Below are 9,068 nucleotides of genomic sequence, written 5' to 3' on the forward strand. Positions count from 1 at the left end.
CTGAATTTCTTTTTTGTGTATAATATATTTATATAGTTAAACTTGTGCATATATACAATCCTGGCTTTTAAAAATAATATTACATCTTGATAATTTCCCAAAGTCATTAAAGTTCTTAGTAAATGTAACTATGGCTATGTAATAATTCATAATTAGATATAGCTTTTATATTTTATCATTATCCCATTTTTAGATATTTAGGAGAATTCTGAAATTTTGCTTTTATAAATAATGCTCTGATTAATATTTTTATCTATAAAAGCCAGTACTCTTTAAAAAGACTTCCCATTTGTGCTCTTTAAAAAGGACTTCCCATTTTTTTTGTGGGATTTCTTTTACCGTATTTGGAGACTCTTCTACTTAAAAACAGAAGATTATGAAGATTATGTATAAGTCCATTTGTTTTTAAGTCTACAGAGACCAGCAAGATCTAGTGCCATTTGTTGGCAGTAAGCAAAGACCAGGGACCTTGCCCTAGCTTATGGTTTTGTTTATCTCTATCTAGGTCCTTAAGTTGAACATTCATAAGCGGGTGAGCTTCTTAGATATCGAGTTTGTTCTTAAGCAATTCAATAAATCTACCCATTTACCCAATTTTATGTCTTATTTTTACTCAAATAACATGTTCTGATTATATAGATAACATATTTATTGCAAAAATATGGAAAACAGAAGATTCTAAAGAAAGTTAAAATTTAAAATGATCTTTAACTGTACTGTGCTTAACCTTTTGTTATATTTTTACCTCACTGTGTATATTTGTATTTTCCTTCACACAATCAAACTTATGTATGTATTTTGTTTATGGAAGCCATACTATAGCAACCAGTCCTGGTGATATCCATTTCACATCTGGGTATATGAGTTACTCTAGTTTCCTATGGATCATTTCTTACACTGTGTCCTCTTGCCTTGACCAGTCCTATCAAGTAGTAATAATAATGAAGTAGTTGTACATAAAGTGTATTATGTGATCTATGGAAAATGCAGGTGTACAATTAAATTCCATATTATATCTATTAACTCTATGACCTTGGGCAAAGTCTACGTTTCTACACCTAGAAAGCAGAATCAATAAAAATACCTACTTTATAGGGTTGGCAAGAGGAACAAATGGAATAATAGATATGAAAAGCAAAATGTGACCTGCTAAGTGCTTTATCATTTTTGGCTAAGAGGTAAAAAATTTTTAAAACTAGGTAACTAGTGGAAGGAAAAGCTTGTACACTCTTGGCTATAGAAGCCTCAAATCCAATACTTAGTTCCATTTAGGAAAAGAGGTTTGAGTGCTGCAATGCTTTGCTCATGTTTTAGATCTTGCCCACTTTCAGCATTAGATTAGAATCCTGTGGAAAATTCACCTTTGTAGGCAACAGCAGTGGAATTGTATGGTTATATATTTACTCATTCATTCACATACTCATTTATTCACTAAATAAAATACTATGAGGACCCTACTATGTATCAGGTATTCTGCAAAACCCTAAGAATAAAATGTCAGGAAGGCATAGAAATTGATCTTAGACTTCCACAGTCTGGTGTGGAAAATAGGTATATAAACACAATCGCATGTCCACAGTACAAACAATGTACTAAGCAAACGAAGACAAAGAAGCAGTTAATTCTGACTGGTGGGTTGTTGCGGGGGGGGAGCGAGCTTGGAAGATTATCAAAAGAGTGACACTTAAGTCTTGTATATGCAAATAAGGGATGGTACTTCTTGGCTAGGAGGACATCATATGAGAAGTCCAGGGAAGGTATGGTTGGAGAAGAAAGAGGGAATAATGGGTAAGGTGAGAGCAGAGCAAGTTAAATGAGATTTTGTTGGAAATGAGGGAATTTGTCGGATTTATGGTGGATATGTTTTTATTCACCTAGCAACTCATTGGAGAACTCTCTCATTCTTAGTGCAAGTCAGAGGACTAGAGCTGATCCCATCTCCTGCCTTGAGTGACAGTTCATGTGTCTTTGATTAATACAAATGGGAAAACTAGTTATTTAATAAAAATATCTTGTTGGATTAACAAAGCCTTGCAAAATACAGGATTTATGGAGAAAATTAATAAAGGAGCTCCTAACCTTGACAAACTCTGGGAAGCACTAGCCCATATAATGAGGAACACACCTCCAACTAGAATATTCAATTCAGCATCTTATGAATCAAATCAGCAAAGGTGAGATATTTTATTAGTGGAAGAGGGAAAGTCATATTGACTAGGTAATTAGAACACTTACTCTTGTGTGAAAGAGTCTTCAAAAACAATAGTTCAACCAATGGAAACTATGTCCTCAAAGGTTACACATTTATTTGTCAACAGTTTAAATAATTTGAGTTAGATTATTCTTTTTCCAGGGATATCCATGTCCTGTGACCAACAAATACTTCTTTGGTCTTTGTTTAATTGGCAGTAGTAGTCAACTGCTTAATAATTTATTGATAGTGTAATAAGGAAGGGAGGAATATATTTCCAGTGAATATTTCTGTATTCCCTTCAAGTGGGGTGGGCTATTCCTATTAACCCTGATTGTAACAACTCTGAGATAGGGAAATTGCTAAATTATGGAAGCTCTTTAATGTTTTGATACCATCTTAGAAGCAAATAACACCGAGTGATGCTTTATTGTTACGTTCTTAGCTTTGTCATCTACATTAAAATGTAAGACAAGCCTCCTATTGCACAAAACAGAACAATGGTGAGAAAAATGGCCAAAATAACATCAGCAGCTCCAGTTGTTAATGGAAGAAAGGATTTTGAGGCACAAAGTGCAGCTGGGTGGGAACTCCTAATGAGTTAGAATTAGGGGAAAGGAGCATCCAGCCTGGAATGCTTACTTTTCAATTAATAATGAAAAGTATTAGTGTTGTCATTGTCACTGCTCTTGCCATTACTATTAATCTTAAGGTTTCTCAGCCATCTGTTGCTGGAGAAAATAAACCAAATGGTGGTTTTTGTGGTAGGATTGAATATAGGATTTAGTTATAGGAACCATTCCTAATGCCATCAATTTGAAGTCAAGATGAAAAATTTTCCAAGCATCTCACCCAGCAGCTACATGGCAATAGAAGTGTTTTAGCTGGGAGATGTGGGACGCTAGAAAAAAATGTATAGGTACAAAAAATACTTTGTTAGAGATTTGGGTGGGGGAAAGAGATTCTTTGTGTTTCTGAGCCACACTATTTCGCTGATTTCTTTTAAAAAGGAAAAAATGGGACATTCTAGCTTGACACAACTGAGATGAAATCAGCTTGATCCAGCTGTCTGAAGCATCAGAAATGATTGCAGCTGGCTAATCTCTAATTATAGAATCTCTATTATTGGTGATGTAAGTGGCAGAATCTGTGGTTTGACTTCTATGATCCTTGGCTTTGTGAAAAGCCGGGGTTTTTAGATAACGTTTTTTTCCCTCTGCATAATAAACTAAACAAATTTAAATTAACTCTTGGGGCAAATATAATTAAGGAGCTGCAGATGATATTTTTTGTTTCTTTCACTGACCAGAGTATGTCCCAACTGTGACTTTGGATGAAGCTATTAAATCCTGTTTCTGTGGGATTCAGTCCAGAGCATTCAGCTCTGACGTCTTAAGGTATTTGGGGAGGCCAAGGTCAACATCAGCAATTCTGATTTTCAGAGAAAATTTATTTCTCTAATGGTTTGTGTTTAGAGAAGATTTCAGACAGAATTATTGAATTTCAACCTTAGTCTGAACCTTCCACTGATCTTTTGCCTTTCTTGCTTTCATCTTGTCCACTAAGTCTGTTTTCACAGACTGGTTTAGAGAGAAACAAGGAGGAAGGTTGAATCTAGGTAAGTTATCAGTGTCAATGTATTTGTCCATTCGGGCTGCTATAACAAAAAACCATAGGCTGGGTGGCTTAAACGACAGACCTTTATTTATCACAGTTCTGGAGGCTCAGAAGTCCAACATCAAGGTGTCAGCTGATTCATTTCCTGCTGACAGCCCTCTTCTTGGCTTGCAGACAGCTGTTTTCTGTGTCCTCACATGGTGGGGAGACAGAGGGTGAGCTCTCCAGTCTCTTCTTATAGTGGTATTAATCCCATCATGAAGACCCCACCCTCATGAACTCATCTAATTTTATTTACCTCCAATGGCTCCATCTCTAAATACTATCACATTGGGGGTTAGGACTTCAACAGATGAAAAGGGTTGGTGGGGGGAGTGGGGTCACCCAAACATTCATCCCATAATAGGAAAACCTTTGTTAGCTGAGACTTATCAGACTATAACTCTTAACTTGTCACTTTATGAGAAGGAAACAGGTCACAGATTTATTTGGTAAAGGAATCTCAAACAGTCCCAAGATGGTCATCCCTCCAACTTCAGATACCATCTTTGTGTTTGATAGCACATCATTACGATTGATAGTGGGAACATTGCTCAAAAGGTTGAAAAATCTTTAGGGGCCCCTGGGTGGCTCAGTTGGTTGAGCATTGCCTTCGGCTAGGGTCATGATCCCAGGGTCCTGGGATCAAACCCCACATCAGGCTTTCTGCTCGATGGGGAGCCTGCTTCTCCCTCACCCTCAGCCTGCCACTCCGTCTGCTCATGCTCTCTCTCCTTCTCTCTGTCAAGTAAAGAAATAAAATTAAAAAAAAAAATCTTTAGATACTAGAATGTCAATGTGCAGTGTATTCTCTATATAAATTTATAAACTTGCACTTCTAAACTACAAAGGTTTTCATTTGTTTCAAAGTGAAAAGGTTTTAACTGCAAGCAAGCCAGGAATTTTTATATAAATGGCATCCTTCATTTCCTAAGCATTTTAGCAAGATATTACTTGGATATTATAAAAATATATAATACGACTTTTATTTTAATTTTTCAAATAGCCAATTGTTGGACAAATTTAACTATTCTTTACTTCCCACAGCAATCTGTTACTAAGCAATAATCAATCTGAACTCAGAAAATGTGTCTTTTCCTTGATCCATTAAAAAGCAGAGCCTAAGGCAAGAATTAAAGTGTGAAACTTTATTTGAGAGATATCTGGGGTGATGAGGGTGAGGAAAAGGGAAAGATGTGATATAATGTGATACATTTTCATGTAATTACCATGCCCCAAAGAGCCATAAAGAGAAACTGAAGGTCATTCAGGAGACATGCTTGCTTAGCAGGAAGGACTTTCCAGAAGGGCAGTGAGGAGGAGATGCACCTCGATGTAGAAGTGGAAAAGGAGAGCAGATGCATCTGTCTGGTTCCTTCCTGTCCCCCATTTCCTACTGGTCAAGTTTCACACTGCAGGGACTTAACTCCCACACTTTTGGATTATGCCATCAGTCCACTTGGCAGTTTAGGAAGCCACTGTATGGTATTTGTGTCCTGAAAGACAGGGTAATTTGGCATGAGGGTCATGGGGTCATGTCCTGAGACTTTAGCTCATACTTCCATTGGGGAGAACTTATTGAACTAGTGGCAGCAGTGGTGTTGTCCCTGAGGCAGTTGTTGCTTTAGAAAACAGGGGCAGTCAGCCAGTTGGAGTTGGCATACAAGGTTCAGTCTGATACACAATCCTACTGTTCATCTGGAAACTTTATAATGTGGGAAATAATAAAAAGTAAAAAGATAAGAGAAGCATGAAAATGATTTTTTTTTTTTGGAAACTATATACAGAGATTTGGGAATTGGCTCATAGGATCATGGAGGCTGGTAAATTCAAAATCTGCAGGGTATGCCAATGGTGTAGGATACCTACAGAAAGTTTGAAGATTGTCAGGCAGACAGAGCCAATATTGTAGAAGAAATCTGAAGGCAGTCAGCTAGAAAATTCTCTGTTACCTGGGGGAGGGTCTGTTTTCTTGTTCATTAGGTTTTCATCTGATTGGATGAGGTGCACCCACATTATGGAGGACAATCTTCTTACTCTACTATTAAAATGATCAATCTAATGTTAAAGTATAGTAATTTAAATGTTTATCTTATCCAAAAACACTGTCCCAGAAACACTCAGAATAATGCTTGACCAAATATCTGGGTGTCCTGTGGTCTAATGAAGTTGACACATATAATTAGCCATCACAGGGTCTACCCATTTTCTAGAAAATTCTCTGTGAGACAGTGGGAAGGTATTAAAGCTAAGGAGTTCTGTATTCAAGTCCAGGCTCTGCCAGTTGTTAGCTTTTTGACCTTGGGTAGGTCAATTTATATCTTTGGGTCTTGGGCTCCTCATCTATAAAACCCAGGGGTTATATGTCTAAGGACTTTATAACTCTAAAATTCACTGATTATATAATTCTTAGAACTCACCTACCAGATTTGTGTTATAAAGTGATGAGAGGCCATACTCCACCTATAGTTAAAGCTAAGCATAAGAAATCTATATAAACTTGTAGCAAGGCAGATTTGTATATGGGAGAATCTCTTGGTTTAATGAAGAGGAAGAGGGAGACTGAAAAATGATTAACTGGAGAAGATTGAGGAGACAATGATACCCCTGCTTTCTGATTCCATATACTTTTTACTTAAAGCAAAGTCAGTTATTTTGAGCCTGCATTTCAAGATACCACTGTAATTCCTGATAACTTATTCTGCAAATTATATATTTTATGTTTAGATGTTTGCTGTCTTAAATATTATTTGACATTTTAAATGTCTGATCTATAAATAGCCACTTACAGCAAAGAAATATAGTTACTACAAACAATGAAAATGAAGATTTCAGAGAAACAATTGGGAAAACAAATTTGGAAAGATCAGCTGTTAGACCATTAAGCAAAATTCAATTTTCCTATCTTGTTCCATCTTGTTATACAGTAAGACCTATGGCATTTGGTTTGCCAATTCTCTTGCTGGGTATTTGTGATGATTCTTTTAGCACCTTTTTCTTCTTGTCCCAGTTGCTTTTTATCCCATTGTCCTTGTATTGGAGTAAATGAATTAATACAGAGAAGCCAGAGCTCCAAATGTACTCAACTCAGCCAGGTACAAACATAGAGAATATATCTTCTCAGATAATGAGCATCATGTCTGAATATATGCAACAAATATAATCAGATTATAACATATGAATAATAATTATTACTAACATTTTAAGTTGGCTTTCATTATTCCTGTGTGAGATTGTATGAGGTTGATAGGTTTGCTAACTTTGGTATAAAATAGTAACCTTGAAAACTGGGAAATATTTGGTCTTTGGGGGGCAAAAAATTCCTTTTTTTTTTTAATTCAAATATGCCTTCTCAAGGCAGCTTAATCTTGGATCAGTCAATTTGCCATCATCCTGTGAGGGATAACTTTGGTGCCTAAACCACATTTTCTAGAAACTCCTCTCCCTCTTTATGCATAGGTAGTATGGAAAGATTTTTCTTTCCTTGGCTAGTTAGGTTCCAGTTGTAATTGAAGTGACAGTGTGTGTGACAGCTCTATTTCACAATGGGAACAGAAAAAGAAAGCCAACTGGAGAGAGGAAGAAGAGAGGGCAGGGGAGGGAAAGGAGGGAAGAGAATAAGAAAAAGAAGAAGGAAGAGGAGCAGAAGGAGGAGAAAAGAGATCCTCAGTAGTGAGGAGGATAAATGAGAAATGGCCAAAGAGCACAAGGCAAGTGTTGGTTCTTGACCCTGTTACCTCAATCTCAAGTAAGAATTGTGAAGTAGTAGTGAATTGGTTAAATACAGCCCATAGAAGCATTTTGTTTGAGCTACATAGCTTTTTTGTTTTGTTTTGTTTTGTTTTTGTTTTTTAAGATTTTGTTTATTTGAGAGAGAGAGTACGAGCAAGAGAGCACCAGCAGGGGGGGAGCAGCAGAGGGAAAGGGAGAAGCAGACTTTCCACTGAGCAGGGAGCCTGATGTGGGGCTCGATCCCAGAACCCCGAGATCATGACCTGAGCCAAAGGCAGCGGCTTAACCAACTGAGCCACCCAGGCACCCCATGAGCTACATAGTTTTAAAAAATTAATTTCTAGGGGGTGGAGCAAGATGACAGAGCAGTAGGAGACCTGGATTTCATCTGGTCTCAGGAATTCAGCTGGACAGGGATCAAACCATTCTGAACACCTACAAACTTAACAGGAGATCGAAGAAAAGAATAGCAACAACTCTCTGAACAGAAAAGCGACCACTTTCTGGAAGGTAGGATGTGTGGAGAAGTGGATCCGAGGCGATATTCGGGAGGATAGACGGCGGGGGAGGGGGCCTCCGTCAGCCGCTTCTGGCAAGTGATAGAGCCGCGGAGCACAAAATTGGAACTTTTAGAAGTCGGCTCCGCTGAGGGATGTCACTCCAGTAGCTAAGCGGGGGGTGGAACCCTCGTGGGACAGTGTGGTCTCAGGACCCTCGGGGTCACAGAAAGACTGAGGGTGCCTGAGTGTGGCAGAGCTCCCAGGTATCGGAGACAGAGCTGAGGCGCGGGCTCTCAGCTCGGGGTTGCCCTAAACCGTGATCCACGGCAGTCGGGCCACTGCTCCTCCAGCAGGGACCCAACTAGCGGCAGATCCGGGGAGACTCCCCTTCCTCCCCCGGGAGGAGCGGCGCAGGAGCACACCCCAGGGATCTGTTGGGTTTGAAGACTCCACACCAAGTCGGGTGCCAGAGATAGAAATGCTCAGTCACAGGCTGGGCGAGCACGGAGTGCAGCCGGAGACCAGAGAGGCGGCAGTGACTGACTGCTTTTCTCTTGGGGCTCACTGAGGATGGAAGCCCCGAGTTCTCGGCTCCTCTGGGGCGGAGACTGGGAGGCTGCCATTTTCACTCTTGGCCTCCAAAGCTGTATGGAAAGCTTGCAGGGAACTAAAGGTCCCGAGAGCAAACCCGAGCGGATTACTTAGCCCGGACCGGGCAAGGGCGGGGCAATTCTGCCTCCAGCAAAGACATTTGGGAACCACGGCAACAGGCCCCTCATTTTTAGAGTCATATTCTATCCCTTCATAGTAGTTACCCTTATTTTTGGCATATATATATAAGTTGTTCTCTCTTTAAAATTTTGAGATAGTTTCTTCTAACAGATCAAAATATACCCTAAATCTCTAGTGTATGGTTTTGTTCTACTCTCCTGCCTGATCACATTCTCTCCCTTTTTTTTTTCATTTTTTTAAATCCTCTTCTTTCTTTT

Source organism: Leptonychotes weddellii, chromosome 6 (genome assembly GCF_054177405.1).
Source record: "Leptonychotes weddellii isolate Sample4059 chromosome 6, ASM5417740v2, whole genome shotgun sequence".
NCBI classification, from domain to species: Eukaryota; Metazoa; Chordata; class Mammalia; order Carnivora; family Phocidae; genus Leptonychotes; species Leptonychotes weddellii.